We start from the raw sequence: 16385 nt of genomic DNA, 5'->3' as shown, positions 1-16385 counted from the left end.
ACTCTCAGCCCCCTGCCAGCTGCAATCACTGTGCTGGTTCTGCTGCTGAGGGTTGATCTGCCCCTGCCACCGTGTCACCAACATGCTGCAGAGAGCATGGCCCTGTTATCCCTGCCAGGGCTGCTGCTGCTCCAGGGATTTGGCTGCTGGTGGTGGAAGGTTTGGGAAGGCTGAGGAGCAGTTCCTGTCCCTATGGCATAGGAACCGACTTGTCTGAGCACCAAAACGTGCTCTTAGGAGCTCAACTTCACCTCCCTAGCATTTGGCTCTGCAGGTGAGGGCAGCAGCCCCCTCCCCAGCCCTGCTGGCTGTAGGGGCAGAGCACAAACCCCTGCAGCTCCCCAGCTCAGCAGCCCCAGGGAGACATCCAGGGCATGCTGTGACTCCTCATTACACCAGGTGAAGGGAAGGCCCTGGGCATAATTAACTTAATGAAGCTGGCAGCTCTGCACACTACCAGCACCTGATGCGTGGCATTGGAAGCACAGCAGCACAAACACAGCCACCAGCACTCGCAGACCTCTTAGAGAGCACAAACACCCAGCAGAGCAGCGACTCGTCTGAAATGAGCCTGGATACCCACGCTGCAGGGCAGGCAGGGAGCTTGCCTCTTAGTCTAACGTAAGCTCCTGGAGAGCATCTGGGCACCCAGCAGCCCTGGTGCTTCCCTGCTTCCGCAGCAAGCAGCTCCCCCTGCCAGCGGCTGCCGGGTGACAGCGGCGGTGACATTCACAGCAATGCCCACAGGAGGCCGGTGCGGTGCCAGCAAGCTCAGCAGAGAGCAAATGGAAGGTGGGCTTATTTTTCCTGGCCTTTAGAAAGCACCAGTAACGTGCAGGTGATGGAAAATTACAGAGGTAGGAAGAGCGGTGAGTGCTTTGGAAAGCAGACAGAAAAGTCCTGCATCCTTTGGACTTGTGCTCCATCTGTGGCAGGCACGCTTCAAGTTAAGGCTGGCGAGCACCGAGCACAGGCACTATAACATATATAACATACGGTACCGAACATTTCAAAGCCCTGGCTGCTCCCACCCCGATCACACCCAGATTGCAGCCAGGAGGAACAGAGCAGCAGCTGCAGGGGCTTGGGGCGAGCCGTGGGCAGGCAGTCGATCAGCCAGCCTCGTGGCACAATTCCCTGCTCCGCTATGGAAATGTACCAGCACACGCTCGGGTTCAGTCCCGCACTGACAGGGCGCTCCTCCAAGGTGGCTCGATGGGCTCCTGCTCCGTGACCCTCGGGAATGCGCAGTGGACATCCCCCATGGGTGCCTCCACGCCCCACATTTCACTTGTTTTACTTCGCCCCCCTTGTTACGCAGCTCTTTGCACGGTGCCACAAAAAGCAGAAACAGCACGGAGTCCTGCACAAGTGCTTCATTCAGATAAGCATGCAGAGCGCTGTAACAGGTATCACAAATTACATAAAAATGCTCTTTCCAGTTCCTCCTTTTGCTTCACTCAATGAATATTACAGCACAGACAAAAGCATCATCGTGAGGGATTACTCACAACGTGGAACAACTTCTCCCCCAACAGCCTTAAAAGAGAGACCAAAACAAGGTTTTTATTTTTACTTTACTGGGCAAGTTATGATCTTGTGGGAAAACGTAAACCCCCAGATCCAAATGTCTTTTTCTAGCGGCTTTCCCCTCTGCTTCCTTCACCAGTTTCCAGAGAACTTTTTGACTCCTTGGGAGCAAAGCCAGGAGGCAGCCCCCACGCCCTGCAGACTGCTGGCCTCCAGTTACTCAGTGGATTATCTCTTTATGATTAAAGGATTCTGGCTCATGTTCAGAGATGTTAAAGTCCTTCCCCCGAGGGGTCCCTGTTTACTCAGCTCCATCAGCATTTGATGTCAGTGTAAATGCTTGCAGAAAGAGGGACGAGCCCCGTGTCTGGGTTTGGCTCGGTGTATTCCTGGGAAAAGCTGCCAGGAGGCGCTGGGATGGTGCAGGGTGGGCTCAAGGTTGCCTCCTACTACCTCTGGTTCCTGAGTTATGTGAGCAGATATAACAAATAGTTGATTCCAGTAAAGTCCTCAGGGGCCTTCAGGTAAAAGCAAGGGCAAAAATGTCTATCTGTACGGCTGTTGCCTCTTTTCTTAAGGCAGCACCTGTTCTGTATAAATACTGCTACAGCTCTGGCTGCTCTAGTGCGTACAACAAAACAGCATTTTAGTAATTCTAAATCATTCTGAATTCTAAACCAGAACCAAACAGCATGCCGTATGTACCCAGCTTACTGCGAGGACTTTTAAGTCCCCCTCACAAAGCCTGGCAGGGAGAGGGCAGGGTTGCTTTGGTGACAGACCCTGTCACCATGTCACAGCCCAGAGAATTTCTTTGCTCAGCACAAGGACGGGAGGAAGAGGGGACTGTGCTCCAGAGAGCCTGTCTAGCTGGCTGCCTCTCCTCCAGCCCTAATGGGATGGGATTCATAGCTCTGCCTGCCCTGAGCTTAAAAATAACTCGCTTGAAACTGGTTAGGAAGATTTATGCCTTTCAGCAAGCACCTTGCTTCCAGCCTGCACAGCAGCGATCTCCTGACACAGCACAGAAATATCTCTGTAATAGGAACAGGAGGTCAGCCCCGCGTTCACAAGGGCCATCCCGAACCCAACCAGGTGTCCTTGCTCCACTACGTGCCTCGAGCGCCAGGCTGGCCAGAGGGATCCTAGCTGCCAGGCTGGCCTGGTTCACTCCTCTCTTTCACTGCTGTGGGTCCAACCTGCCTGCCTGCGCGACAGCAGGTCACCAGCAGCACGTGGGCAGCCCTACGGCAAGCCAAACGAGTGGTGTGCAGGCTTGGCTAAAGCAAATCCTCCGGAAGGCTGGATGAGTCTGTCTGTGGGGACAAGCCAGAAACTGCCTTCTCCAAGGCCTCTCCCTGCTGCTCTTGTGCTCTCTCTGACATCTCTCCTTGCCGCATGAACTCGCAGGGTTAGGACTGAGGGGAGTCCCACTGCCCAGAAGATGCCCCAGGACCGTGGAAGCCCACCAGCTCTCCCACACCTCAGGCTGTGCCACCTCCTGCCAAGGCCATGGCACTGCACAAGCACTGCCTGGTGGGTGAAGCGAGGGCTGAGTCTCAGCATTTGCTGCACTCTCCTGCACGCACCCTGGTGCTTTGCTCTCCTGCACAGCTGACAGAACACAGACCCCTTCAGCAGGGCCTGTCTGCCAAAACCCTTTGCAGGCTGTCTGATACCAAGGGCAGGATATTTGCCCTATCAGGAATGGATAAATGGACAAAACCTCCACAGCCCGCTGCTACGTATGGGTCAAGGTCTTGCTGAGATAACTACATGGCAAGGGCAAGTGCAGAGGCAGGTAAGTGGCCTCGGTTTGCTTAATCCTGGGGTCAAACGAAGTTACTTATGAAAGCCTTGTACCCACTGTATCTGCCCTTCCAGTGGGCAGACACAGCTCCTTTTAAGATTCAGGCTGCATGCTGGCGAGCACTCGGTGTGAGAGGACTTGCATTTCCAATGCAAAATGAAAATGCCTGAGTCACCATTTTATCAGGTGCCGAATAAGAACAAGTTTATTTTTTCATGTGTATAATTATATGTTTGGAAGGGGCTGGAGCAGCTCTCAGAAAGAGGAGGGGAGATGCTCAAGGGAGCTGTGCTGATGGAGAGGCCGGGGCGTGGGAAGGGCGCTGCTGGGGCTGGCAGAAAGGGATGCTGCCTGGCAAAACGTGCTCTGCCCGATTCTTTCCAATGTTTTTCCTCATAGCACAATAAACATGTGTGCTTTGGGATGGATCAGAAGGACTGGGCAGGAAGAAAACAAAGGTTTAGTTTGGCTCGGAGGACTCTTTGGCAGTGGTAACACATTTCTGTAATTAAATCAGTCCCAGCCTAGGCCAGGGATGAGCAAGGAGCAGCAAGAAGCAGCTGTCCCACTTGAAGCACGTTAACATCCCAGCAAAGGGGCCAGGACTGGCATGTCTAACACCTCATCCACAGAGGCTGTTTATTCTCAACAAGGAGAGAGAGCGTGGAGAAGAAGAAAAGAAGGAAGAGCACTGCTGGTACGATTCCTGACATGTGGCTTTATCTGGGTGTTTGCCTTCAGCACTTCAGTGCCTGCCACATAGCACGGCCCCTCCATCAGGCAGCTGTCGATATGGGAAAATTAAGTTTACCCTTAACGACAGGCCACAGCCAATAAGCAATCAGGCTCCACCCCGTGATTAATGAGCCGGGGGATGTTTGTCTTCTACAGCGCTCCCACCTCTGCACCTAGAGCTCTGAGTCACGTCCCACAGCAGGAGAGGCACCGAGCCTTTAGCTGGGACTTACTTGTGTCTCAGGATGGAGAACGTTTCAGGAGCAATGAATGCAATGTGAACGCCGCCAGGAGGGGTGCGTACCCCACTGCCTCCATCCCTGCCAAGTGTGGGCAGCTGCTGCTGGGGGCCACACGACCCGCTCCTCTCCCTGCCCCTCCCCTCCTCACAGCAGCGGCACTTGTGTGGCCCCATGTTGACTCAGCTAAATTTACTGATTTGACTGAAAATTAGCCTTAACAAAAGTAATTTAAAAAGAAAAAAAGGTTAGCTTCCTGCTCTGGCTTCTCACCCAGGAGTAGCATCAGCAGAGGGAGGGAATGAGTACACACACATCGATCACAGATGTGGGGAGCACAGGCACGTCCCTCTCTTACACAGCAGTGAGGCCACTGAGGAACTGCTGCCCCGGCACCATGCTCCCATGAGAACAACCTCCAGGTCCATCCAAAGACCGAACAAGTCCCATGAATCCCTAACCAGAACCAGGTTTCTCAGCCTCTCTGAAGAGAACACTCAGGAGGTTCATCTGCCTTTCCTTTTCAATTCATCACATTTCAGACAAAACAAAACAGAAATGCCACCTTGACACCAGTAAATGTCCCCTGCATGCACAGGCCTCATCAGGAGGGAGCAAGAGATTTGACAGATGGCTGTCGGAATCCTTTATGCGTGCCTGGAGAGTGCTCAAATATTACTCTGGCCATTTAAGAATCCACAGACTCCAATGGGATCTGAGTCTCCGAACTGCAAGATCACCCCTTAGATGAAAGAACCTCTCTTACGTCGTGTCAAGTGGACTTGAGAAGGAAGCAGAAGGGAATATTCAGCTCCGGGCTTTCAACAAACGTCTGGAAGTTGAGAGGTAAGAGATGAAAGGAGATCAATAAACACATTACCACGTTAAACTTCCATGGGTAATATTTAGACATCACAGAAGCTGGCACCTTAAGAAGGAGACAGAGAAAACAGAGCAGAAAAAGAGAGAAATCTCCCAAACTGCTCTCAGATGGCCACTTCCAGTGGCAATCATGCTAATTGCACACACAAATTAGGCAAACAATTAGGAATGCATTTTTCAAAATCAAGCCTCATTTGTCTTACTTTTGCAAGAGTTTCCAATCAACAGTTCTTAATTTCAAATACAGAACAGTTTAGTCATCAAAAAGCAAGAGGACGAAGAATACAGGGAACACAACAGGAAAATCTCTTCCCCATCTTCCCCACGCTTCTGTAACCAACTCCTTCTGAACATTTCACAGAACATTCTCTATTGACACAAGCCATAAAACGACTTTGGTTTAATGAGCTCCTCTCATCTTAAAAAATCAGAGATAAAAATGTAAATGCACGAAAGAATGTCTCAAGTGACTTTGAAGGGGCTGTTACCCAAGCACAAACACGACTATCCACCATCTGACATCCTGACTGCTACTAATATTCTTTATGGAAATTTAAATTATTGTTTAAAAGCGTAATTGGCCCTTTCATCATTAAAATCACTTACACGTTGTAATTCACCTAGCTGGAGCGAGGAAAACACAGTCAGCTTTCCTTCTCTGAATAAGCACAGTTTTGGCAAATCACTTAAGCACGGGCTTAAAACGAAGGAGCTGGCTGAAGTCACAGCCCGCTTCGCCCATGCACTAGCACATTGCTGCAGGTGATGCGGAGAGGATAAGCAAGCCCCATGTTCTACAAAATCTACCTCCTGAAACACTTCCATTAATATTTAGTGCCATGAATGACTCTGCCTTCACGCAGAAAATATAACCGAGGACTTCAAAACGAGTGCTGCTGTGGATTCAGTGTCAGAAACCTGCCCTGAGCAAGACTTCTTTGGGGAGGACAAGGTACCCACATCACTGCACGACCCCGGCCGCTGGCTGGCCACCTTCTAACCCTGGTCACGCTTAGCCCTTGGAAAGCAACCGCCTGCATCTGTTCCTCTGAGCAGGCGGCCAACGTGTTCTCCCTGGTAAGCTGCACTCCTGCTGAGCCTTAAATACTTTTCTGTGATAAATTTATAATGCATGGGCTTTTAATGGGAGCTTAGTGAATGGCTGGGGTCTCAAATGAGTTTCCAAGCATGAATGAGGAATCGCATCTGTACTCTAAAATTCTCACTGTGAGTTTTTTGCTAAATACTTAAAATCCAAACACATTTGCCCAGTTCCAGTGTCCAGACTCAGAGTAATATTCAACTACTCTGAAATCTAGAGTTCTGCAGTGGCCTGGACAGGTTCTGAACTGGTCCCACAGCCGCCTTGCAAAGGGCGTTAGTTACCGTCTGTGCCGCGCAGATGGGACAGACAGAAGGAGGTGCTGCCACACGGGGTGGTTGCATACAGACACCCACAGCCTAAACGTCAGGCTGAGCACATCTCCCTGCCTTCCCCAGCGCTCCACGGAGATCTCGCTGATACGATCAGGGGGGTTAAGCTGCAGCTCGTCTCACCATGGAGGAGATGCGTGCTGCAGGAGCTCAGCTGTGCCCAAACACTCTGGTTGCTCACCCTGGCTGTGAGTGCCAGCCCCAGGTCGGCTGCAGAGATCCGCCCCAGGGAGGGCAGGAGGGGCAGCAGCTCCCCGCTGTCTCCCATCAGATGCTCCTCTGCACCACGGCAGCCCACCTTCACCACAGCTCACCAGAAGGAAGCACGGGAGGAGGTTTCAGTTCATTTTTCCCCTCTACCTCTGCAATGCTCAAGCTATGGTTTGTGCAAGCTGCTGTGCTCCTTCTATTGAAAAAATAAATAAATAAATAAATAAATAAATAAATAAATAAATAAAACAACCAACAACAACAACAACCAACCAACCAAATACTAGAACTGGGAAAGGTTTAAAGAAAGGCAGCAAAGACTCCTCAGACTGCAAGACAGACAGCTCAGGAGAGATATATCTCAGGTCCATGAAATCCCAAGTGCCAGGAGAAGAGGACAGGACCATATTTTTTACCAGCTCACTCAGTGCCTGGTCTCAGGAAGGCATCGAACCAAGCCAGCAGGAACAATGTTCAAAACGAGGGAAGGGAGGGAGGGACGTCTTTGTGCATCAGGTAGTGGAGCTGGGGAAACCCTTTCTACAGGACATTAGGATGTTAAAAATGTATGTGAACTCAAGGGGAGCCTGGTCAAGCACACGGAAGAGAAATCCACTGACAATCTCTAAACACACTGAACCATGACTGGCTCAGAAAACTTCCTGCTGAAAATAGCAGCTGGGAGAACATTTGGGGGACATGCCCTATTGCTGTTTTCTTACCTTTCTTCTATCTGTTTAATGTGGATGGAGAAAGAACGCTACTGGGGGAGACGGACACTTTATTCTGGCCCATTTTAATTGCTCTCATGGTTTTCTGTTAATTGATGCTGACTCCATATAGTTTTTTTGCTGGCTTTTTTCAAATAGGCTTTTTTTTTTTTTTTTTTTTTTTTTTTTTTGCCAATTAATGCTTTCCAGCCTATATCAAACCCAGTGACGATCTGGTTCTGTAACACAACAGTGTTGTGGATAAAGCAAAGCCGAAATGGGGAGTGGGACATGTTTGCTCCTGGTCTCAAGGCTTAAAGAGAGATTACAGAGGTGCTACGATGGAATAGTGTCCCTTGGCAGCGAGTGGTGCAACGTGCTTGTTCAGCAGCGAGCACATCCTTCCAGTGTTTAAACCCAGGAATGTTTTACCAGCCAGATGAACACATTCCCATAAATAACAGAGGTGCACTACCTTGCTCTCCTCCCCGGTTCTGCGCTGGCTTCCCCTTCCACAGCCTAGGAGCAGCAGATCAGTGAAGGCTGGTGGCTGAAATTGGCACCAGATGCGGAGCTCACCCAAGCAAGCAGGGGTTCAGGAGAGAAACAGAGGTGGCACCTCCAGGTGCAAGGGGGTTGTACACAGCCTTCCCTCTTCTGGATGGGAGGCAGACACGCACCTGCCTTTCCAGCATGCTCTGGGCTCAACATTTCTCTCTCTGTACTTCTATCACCAAAACCGTGCTTCCTGGCCTTCTCCAGGGGGCTGGGGGATCCCTCCCTGGGGGCTTGTCAGTCAGTGTGCTAGACAGAGAAGTGCCAGCCCAAAGGACATGGGTTGTGTGTACACAGAAGGGAGGCTCTCAGCATCCAAGAACACTCAACAGGAGCAAAATTAATTCACAGAAGCGTTTCACCAGAAAAGGACATGCTCCCACTTAAGTGTACTTTTTAGTCACGCTTGACATGTCATCTGGAGAAATCCCACTGTGCTACCTCACCTTTCCTAACCTCAAACAAAGGAAAAAAAATAAAGAAGAAACCACCAACAAGCCAACCCTGAAAAATAAACAAGTCATGTCACCTCCTGGGCGAGGTGCTGTGCATGAGCTGCAGGGCAGTAACCGATCTCCCCGAAGATGTTGCAGGACGTGTGTCAGCCATTTACCAGGCTAGGTGGAGGCAGGGAAGGAGCATTTCCCTTGCTGAGCAGCCTGCAAGCAGCTGAGAGACATGAATCCCATCCTCAGAACTGCCTCTCCAGGTTAAGGGTAAGAACAGAAAGGATTCATCACACGAACTCCAGCAATTCTGAAACAGGGGAAGAAGCACACCGAGTTTCTGTCTTATCCATAAAAGATAAACCCCAGTCATTCGAGAGGAACACCAGAGCCCAGCAGCAGGAAGTCGAGCCATGCCTGAATATTTATATACAAATTTGTCTGATCAGCCAACCAAATATTTACAAAGATTATACCCTGCTTACACAGAACAAAAATGCCTGGGGATATCAGCCTTTCAAAAGCAGCGTGTAAGAGTGCCTCCAGCCCTAGCACCACAGCGACTGCGATGCTGGGCAGCTGCCCCTAACCTTAGGAAGCAGGTAAGGAAGCGCGGTGTGCTGGGACAGGGGGACGTCCCCAAAACGTCAGGGTCTGCACATGAATTTCACCACTGCAATTCCGCGTAGAGCCAGGTGCACCTGCATATGCTCTGGCTGCTACTGGATGTTGCTTCTAAAGGATGGTGGCCTGCACACCCCTGGGAGAGACCAGAGAGTCAGGGCTGCCCACACAGAAAGGAAAAGCTGCTGTCTCCACCAGCAAAAAACCACCATGGCAGAAGGTAAGCAATGGCAGCAGTAAGTCACAGGAATTCAGGCGAAGACTAACAGCACGTTGGCTGTCTGGTCTCACCAGCAGGCGACCAGTGATTATTCAGTTCGGTTTGGTTTTCATTTCACCTTTCAATAAAAGAGGAAATGCAGAACTTGAGAAGGAATTTGCAGCGTAGAGGACTTGGCAACTCCGTTCCAGCGGTCATTTCTAGATATACCAATACTGAGAGGCTTGAGTATCATCACTGTGGGAGTATCAGACACTTCTGGTCCTTCTGCTTTTCCAGTTCAAAAGCTGTGTTTAAGCATTGCCATCTCCACCCCACACCCCATAGGGAAGGCTGCTGAGGCCTGTCCCTCCCTTCTTGCACACCTGGGGTCCCCCCAGCACACTCCTGCATCCTGAAAATTCCCTAGACTAAGGCAGAGCGTTACGTTGGGCACTTTTACCCACAAAGACAGCACAACATTTCTAGTAAGATTTTTTAAAGCCAGTTTCATTAAGAGTCCCCCCTTCACCACCCCCCTCCCTTGGCGAGAGGGTCCCTCACTCTACCCCCATGTTCACGTATCCCTCCCACACTGTCCATGTCTTCCCCACCCAGTGTGTATCCAAATTTTGCGTCCAAAACGCTTTTCCATGTTTTTGTGTGCCCACACAGAACCATTTTCCTGCTCCTCTGTATCCTGCCCAGCTGTCCCAGGCACACTTGCCTGGTCCCTGGCACACCACAGAAGCCTGTTTGAGGAGAGTGTAGAAGACGGACTAAAAACTGGGACCAAACTGATTGGATTTGTCATGATAGCAGCACGGGGCAGGGGATTTTCTTGTTCTTTCTCCAGGAGCACGAGCAATCTCAGCAAGAGGAGACCAGGCCTGCCACCTGGGGATAGGGCCAGTGCGCTCCTCAGGGCAGACTCCTGACCTGGAACAAATGGGACTCCCCCGCTGCTCCCGTGCACTGCTTTCGCTTAAGAAAAGGACTTGTTGGGAAACTACTGGGGCACATACAAGAACAGAGAGCAGTAACAGCCCATCTCAGCTCTGACAGAGTCGAGCCACCTCCAGCCAAGCCACTTCTCACCGTGCTTGCTGCTGCCCGCCTGTCCCCTCGGTGCACGAGGCAGCGCGATCGCGGTGCCACGCACGGATGAGTTTTCAAGTGACCAAACAGCTGCGAATGCACATTAAAGAAGGAAGGGGACACTAATAAGGAAACAATTAATTATTGCATGGGTTGCAGAATGGAATTTTCCCCTCTTATCCGAAACAAACAAAGCTTTGAGGGAATAAATACAACTCCAGAGATAATCCCCAGCTTGGATCCTGGAAGCATTCAGTGCCGAATCTGGAAAACAAAACAATGCTAATGACTCACGCTGGGCCCGTGGGTGGCTCATCACTAAATTAGCAGCAGCTTCCATGCTCCCAGCTGAGCCTGGCTTTGCTGGCTTGTCACAGATCTCCAGGACCGCAATTGAGCACATGCAAATGGGCCCGGCAGCCAATCGCAGCCACAATACTCGAAAGGCACAAACATGCCAATTAGAAAAATGCTTTGCCGTACAAAACATGATTACCTCCTTCCATGCCATTTCAGGCTAAGGGAAGAAACGCTATTTTTATTATTAAATGTTACACATCTCTTTTCCTCCGAGGGGCAGAATCTATTTAGAGGCCTTTTAAGCAAACATCTCTTCATACAATTGAAAGCCCTGCGTACTACCGTCTCATAAGCAATCTCATTTCTCTGCTGAACTGTTGATGGTATCTGTACCACCTGGCCTTAAACGTCTACGACGAGCAGCAGCTTGACCAGTAAAAAAGGAATAGTTTCCTTCTGGTAAGCAACAGGAAGGGCTGTGCAAAGAGAAGTGAACTGATTTGGGAACAAAATTAACTAAACGAGCAGTAGATCGTTCTCACAAACAAAGCCAGGGGATTTCAGTTTCTTTAATGATCAGGGCTTTGCAACTGTTCGTGAATACCTGCAGAGTGGCCAGCAAAAAAAAAAAACAAAACAAAACAAAAAAATCAATCAAACAAACAAAAGTAAGCCTACCACCAGTGATGTCAAACTAGCTGAATAAACAGGAAGAACTTTAGGGGTGACACCTGTTAGAAAAGGTTGAAAGCCACTCATCTAAAGCAATGACTCTGCTAAGCATGTGATTATCTTAAAATGGGATTAGGTGCATGCCTAGAGTTAAAAGTGCACTTAAACAGTTCGCTGAACTGAGACCCAGGTCCGGAAAAACTCCTTGGTCTTGGAGTGGACATGACCTCGTGATCTCCACACCGCTCTTACATTGTAAGCTTTTGCTCTGAAAGTCAGCTGCTTAAAGCATCTGCTTATGAACGTGGATTATTTTGTTGCTTTCACATTGGAAAAACAGTAACAAAACACAGAATTTCGTGCATGCAGTTAATCAGGAAAACCAATGGAAAAGTAGGAAAAATCTTTCACAAAATTCTTGGTTAACACTTCCCGTGCAGACTTAAAGTTTACAGCGTGTTACCCACAGTTGCCAATAGTGTTTAAACTCAGACAAACTCTTCCTCTTCTCTTGGCTTAGTTTGGGAGGTGGAGAGAGTTAAACTTCCTTCCTTTGTAAAACCCTGTAGAGCTCCCAATGACAAGTGCCACAAACCAGCCAACCTTTGCTTCGGAGAATTGTTTCTCACCCTGACTCCAGCTGCTTAAGAACACTCAGATGAAGCTTACTTTGCCTAAAGTTGTTCGTTCACCAAAAGAAAGCATTTCACAAATCTTCAGCATCAGTGATGCTCTGGTAGGGCCCAGAGAAGTTTCAGACCCAGAAGACTCGCTGAAGACCTGCCAGTCCCAGACTCCCAGCTCTGGAGCCCAGCCACCTGGCTGCCAGCCATGCACCTCACACCCAGGCAGCAACCAGCCCCACATTTGAAGATTTCTGAAAATTTTTTTGACAAAGTGAACCACAAAGCCCTGAGTCAAACTGAAGATTTTCCTTCACATAGCTACACTTACCTAGCTGTGAACGCTTAGAAAAAGTTCTACGTATAATCTTTAAAGTCACTGTAAGCTATATCTCTGAACTTCTGCGTGACAGAAGCGAAGCTATTCCACCAAGTAAGAACTCTAACAAAGCCATCATTTCTAGCTGAGACAGGCCAGAGGTACCCCGGCACCACAGCTTCCAGGAGAGATACTCTGCATATGTCTACGTGGGAAGGTTACTTCAGAATAAAGGAAAGCGGGGATTTAAAATGCTATAGCTATTCTTGAATAATACCCTAGAGGAGTGCTCCTATTACAAAATAAAAAAGAATTTTCACACTTTTGCTTAATTCATCTCCCAGGTGAATTAAACTAAATCAGACAAAGGTATTATTTCAGCTAGCACAGGAGTGTCAACAGTAGGAACTACCCTGCAACAGCACGTGCACTTGATTTCCACTGGTCAGTACACATTAGCTTTGCAAAGAGACACAACAGGATGGGGGAGCCTGAGCAGAACGCACGCAGGGACACTGACACACTTTGAACAGCAGCAGGTAACGGAGCTGTGGTAGGAATGCTGATGACCTCCAGTGCAACAGCATCACTTCTCAGCCCCGTGACCAGCTCCTGCCTCCAGCTCACCAAGTCCCCTTTCCCATCTCCTCCCAAAATGCACACGCCATGCTCTGAGCTGCCACAGGCTGCAGGGGTTCCCTACGCCCAGCAAGGAGCTGCAAGTTTTACTCTCGGTCATGTACGTGCACAGACCTATTACTTCCACTAATGAAGCTGAGGGCACAGCATATGCCCTACACTTAACTTGCTGTCTCCCTGAATAAATAGCAGCAGGAAAAAATTCCAGAACTGGTGTACGGAAGTGTACACAAACGCACAGATCACCCACAACCCAAACAAGGAATGCCAAGCAAAACGAGGGACGTCAGTTTTGCTTGTAATCCAAACGTTAATCTTGAATATTCAATTTTACATCTTCTGTGTGTGAGTCCATTTGCATCGGCAAGTGCAGGCACATTATGGCAGTGCCCCAAATAGTCTCAGGACAAACGCAGAGATGTGTACGGAGAGTAACAGACAGGCTAATAGCAGAGCCACAAGCTGACCTTGCCTACCTAGACAGAATGCTCACTGCTACTGCCCCAAATATCAGGCTTAGTGTTGTGATGCATGGAGAAATATAAAGACACTCTGTGCCAGACAGCATTTTAATCTGCCATAAAGCCAGCATCAATCAGCATATTTCCAGGAGCATCTCCAAATTTTACCAGTGTTAGAGTCCCAGTGAGGCCAAGTTCAGGGGTTACTTTCAGTATGATCTTACCTTCTGCTGAAGGCAGTGATTTGCACAATAGGGATTTAAAGCAAGAGGTATTTTTTACCCAGAGGTTTGAAAATAGATCAGTCTCTGGACACAGCCAGGCCTCTAATACTGAAAACAAAGCTGAAAATGTTTCTGCTGGATGCTTTCATTCTGGTTGATGAGATGACGTGAGAAATATCTGTGGTTTTAGCAATAATGCACCCAGAGGGGAGTCTACACAGGAGCTTAGGGCTGAACAGGCAAGAGACAGAACTCCTTGAACAGCCAAATACTAAGTCTTAGATGAGGGCTGAAATACTCATCAGGAGAAGTTTTCATGCTCCTACTAGCGTAGTTAGTACATGTTTGTTTGTTTTTTTTACATCAAGTCCCTGCAAACCAGGTACTGGTCATCTGCAATGTTTTTTCATAACTACAGTCGCAGTTACATCTCTAACTCGGGTTATCGGATGTTTACCTCAAGCTTAGCATTGTAGCAATCTATTTCGCTATGTTGACTTAGAAGCTAAAAGCAAAAGTGATTCTGGCAAACTACACGTCCCAGGCAAATGGGGAAATTTATTAGCAGAAAAAATAAATTAACCAAGAAATAAAGATTTAACAAAATTAATTATAATATCATCCAGAAGGGAAATAACTCTGCACGTGCAATACAGTCAGCTCACAAGTTGTGAAACTGAGATAACAAGTGATGTGCATGGAAGAGACAAGACATCGCTGTGCCAAAATACTTGCAAAAAAATCCACAAGGGATTAGGAATAAATCTCTTGTTCCGTACTGCTATGAATTACTTGCACTGTTGTACCTTAGGGACCCATTAAACCACATTTTGCAAGTTGCTGCTCCAACAACCAGAGAAGTCTGCCCCTGCACAGACTGAGACGAGTGGCAGCAGACCTCTGAAGCGAAGCATAAGAAAACAGCAGGCTAGAGATAGCTGAGTGGAGGTGGGGTGTCTTAGCACAGTGGTAACAAAAATCTTGCTAAGATTTTTGCTAGCATCACAACAGAGCTGCACAGCACTCTACAACCACCTTCAGCGTTTCGCTGTTTTTTGTTGAAGTATTATGCCTTAGTTCCTGTCAGTCAGGAGTGGTCTAGGGCTCTGAGTCAGCACCACACACAAGTATGAATCTGACTTTAAGCACGCGTTTATATCCTATGACTTGTTTTCATGAAAGAAAATGTAGGTAGGAGGAGGCTGAAGGTCTTGATCAATCTGTTGGGCAACCTGAGTGCACAAAAGGCCAAACGGTTTGGCATAACCACCTGGTTATCAGTACAACTGCTCAGACAAGATGATCAAGGGCATGGAAGTAACTCACAGCACTTCATGCCATTGCAGTCTGCGATTCCATGGTCCTTTCTCTTCTGTAATTTATCATTCTTACATTGGTTTACATCTCTGACGGGTGTAGTCCCACTAGGCACAATGCCACACGTTTAAGGGCTGTTGCAGGAGTATGTACCTATTTCCTGAGGCATGCTGACTTTTCGAAGCAGTAGCAACATCCCTCCTCCAGCAGGCCCAGCCAGTGACCTCGTCATAGGCGGCAGCTTACTTTCCCCCCCCCCCCCCCCACACACATTTTCATATTTAAAAAAAATGCAAAGTCCAACCCCAATGGAAAGGGAACAAATGCAACCAGGAAGAGGAAACGTATTTGAGCAGCCTGATTCAAAGCAACACGCCGCACCTGGAGCGGTCTGTTGGTGGCCTTGTGGTGGTTCGGGCCTAGTGCCTGGAGAACAAGGCCAGCTGGACTTAATGACAGGAGAGCGTTCCCATGGGCTTTTATAGGCCTCTTTATAGCACAGCGTCATGAAACACAGACTGCACAGTGTCCAGTATCGCTCAAAGCAGAAGAAATGAGGAAATATTCAGTCATCACACATCCATCGTTCGTGTCTTAGCACGAGATCCATCAGAAAAGCCAAACCAGCTCAAGAGGGTAACCGTCAGGGCACTACCACCAGCTCCTGGTGCACTGAAGTTAGAGGCTACCACAAATGCTCCTCAGCTAGGCCAGAAGGGAATCGAGGCCGCCTCAGCAACAGCTCCCCAAACACTGCCCGTCTCTTCAATGAGTAACAGCGAGTGCTTACGCGGGAGGTGTGGAAAATTCTCTCTCACGAGGCTAAGATCTCCCATAAGGAAACAACATAAGCGTTAAAAAATGATACTATAAAGACATCCTTGTAAGCATCCGGTGCCCAAAGATTGCAATGGTCAGGGTTCAATAGGCAGATCCAGCAGAAAGCCAACTAGGCACTGAAACCCAGTCAAGCTCAAAGCAGCAAGCTTTGTGCTGTAACTTCTACAAATCTTAAATAATAATAACAACACAGAGTTTGTTCCCTTACTGTTCACCCACTGTTGTAGAAAGGGAAAGTCAGACTCTTGAAACATGCACAGCACAAAGGAAGCTGCAGAGACACCACTTAAAGGACTTCAATAAGACCACCCTAAAACTCAGGAGCAGCACCGTACCAAACCAAGGCACTCGTATGCTTAGTCCCCTCTTCAAACACTGCTTAGTTACAACTCAGGAGCAAGCACATCTTCCAGCCCTTCACCCCACTGAGCTCCCCATCCTCGCACAGCCTCCAGCAGTGCTCCTTGCCCGACAGGCTGGGAGCCTCCAGCCCCCATCGGAAGCAGCCGGGGGTTCCC

General features: G+C 48.8%; 1 protein-coding gene across 2 annotated transcripts in view; it reads right to left on the bottom strand.

Moving 5' to 3' along the window:
* FGF12 (fibroblast growth factor 12) overlaps positions 1-16385 on the bottom strand; it is a 206579-nt gene that overhangs the window by 114640 nt on the left and 75554 nt on the right. The window lies entirely within an intron of this gene.

This window comes from Oxyura jamaicensis, chromosome 9 (assembly GCF_011077185.1).
Source record: "Oxyura jamaicensis isolate SHBP4307 breed ruddy duck chromosome 9, BPBGC_Ojam_1.0, whole genome shotgun sequence".
Classification (NCBI taxonomy): domain Eukaryota; kingdom Metazoa; phylum Chordata; class Aves; order Anseriformes; family Anatidae; genus Oxyura; species Oxyura jamaicensis.
This window is presented reverse-complemented; position numbering and strand designations above follow the sequence as displayed.